Raw genomic sequence first — 2,189 nt, forward strand, 5'->3', positions numbered from 1 at the left:
GACCTCTTCTAAATCCAGCCTGCACACCTGGCAGTTCTCTGTTAACATATTGTTCCAAATGTTTTTGGATAATTTTCAGCAGAATCTTGCTTGCATGTTGATATTGTTCGATAATTTCCACACTCTGTTGGATCACCTTTCTTTGGAATGGGAACAAATATCGAAAGAGGAGGTAAAATTATCTCTATATATACATGATATGATAGTATACTTAGAAAACCCTAAATACTCAGCTATAAAAATACTGGATATTGTTGATTAATTCAGCAATGTGGCAGGATACAAGATCAACAAACAAAAATCAATTGGATTTCCCTACAGTGGCAAAGAGAATACAGAGCTGGAGCAAAGAAAAATAATACCCTTGACAATAGATAATCACAAAATTAAATACTTGGGAATAAATCAAACCAGAACCATAAAGGATCTACTAAAAAAAAAAGTTACAAAGCATTACTACAAGAAACAAAAAGAAACCTGGAGAAATAGAAGAATAACCCTTGCTCTTGGATAGGAAGACTCAACTCTTAAATGACAATCCTACAAAAGGCAATTTACACTTTCAATGCAATCTCAATACAAATACCAAATACATTCTTCAATGAGATGTAAAAAGCAATTTCCAATTTCATTTGGAATGGAAAGAGGCCTCAAATAAGCAAAGCACTCCTTAAAATGAGAAACAAGGTAGTAGACATCTCACTCCCTGGTTTCAAATCCTACCACACTGCTGTGGTGGTTAAGAGAGCATGGTACTGGTACAATGACAGACACATAGATCAATAGAATAGCATTAAGAACTCAGAAAACATCCCATCTACCTATGGTCAACTAATTTTTAAAAGGTAATGAAGTCACTTAAGAGGCAAAACGGCAGCCTTTTTAATTAATGGTATTACAAAATGAGAAAACTATCTGTAGAAAACTCAAGCCAGATCTACACCTCACTCCATACACAAAAACCAACTCAAAATGAATCATGGACCAAGGCCTAAAACCAAGGACTATAAACTTCTTTAGAGAAAAGCTTGGAAGAACTCTAGAAACCCTAATAACAACATAAACAGCCTTCCAAGAATCCTGAAAAACCCACAACTAGGAAAGGATAAAACAGATGAATGGGACCGTCTAAGAATAAAATCCCTATGCACATCCAAAAACTCCCCCAACTGGGTAAAAAGGGAAGCCACAGACAGTGAAAAATACGTGGTAATGACATGTCTGATAAGGGACTTATATTTAGAATTTATAAAATACTCGAGCACCACAACAAAATAAAGGTAAACAACCCAATTGAAAAATGGACACAGGATATGAACAGACGCTTCACCGAAGAAAAGATTCAGATGGCACACAAACACATGAAGAAATGTTCAAAATCCCTAGCTCTAAGAGAGACGCAAATCAAAACAACTATAAGATATAATCTCACTCCAATAAGAATAGCAAAATTTAACAGAACAGCAAACAACAAATACTGGCAAGGTTGCAGAGAAACTGGAACCCTTATTCACTGTTGGTGATAGTGTAAAATGGTGCAACCACTATGGAAGGCAGTATGGTACTTTCTCAAAAAGTTAGAAATAGAAATACCATTTGACCCAGCAATTCTACTACTGGGAATATACCCTATAGAAACCATAACCCCCACCCAAGCAGGTATATGCACATCCGTGTTTATTGCAGTTTTGTTCACAATAGCAAAGAGTTGGAAGCAACCCAAGTGTCCATTAACAAATGAATAGAGAAGCCTTGTATACTCACATAATGGAATACTATGCTGCATTGAAAAACAAGGAACTCATGAAATATTATACAAATTAGGTGACCCTAGAGGAAATTATGCTGAGTGAAATATCTCAGTCACAAAAGGACAAAAAATGCATAGTGTCACTGTTATAAAGCAGGTCGGACGTCAGAGTTTGGGAGATGCTAACAGGGGATAAATAATGTGCACTGCATTGAAACAGATGAGGGAGAGAACTGTTAAGGAGGAATATATGATTATTGTCATGATAAGAGTCCAGAATCAAGGCTGCATAGTGGAATTGATCAGGGCTTGAGGGGTGAATATTGTGTAATAATGAAAGTAATCTTTTTTTTTTTACTTTTCAAAAAGAAAAGCGAACTGGGGGCTAGTGGTGGGCAGGGAGCAAAGTGTGCAACAATGAATGAATGGAAATCCAAAG

This window comes from Elephantulus edwardii, unplaced genomic scaffold (genome assembly GCF_000299155.1).
Source record: "Elephantulus edwardii isolate Elephantulus edwardi_28Jun2011 unplaced genomic scaffold, EleEdw1.0 scaffold00238, whole genome shotgun sequence".
NCBI lineage: Eukaryota > Metazoa > Chordata > Mammalia > Macroscelidea > Macroscelididae > Elephantulus > Elephantulus edwardii.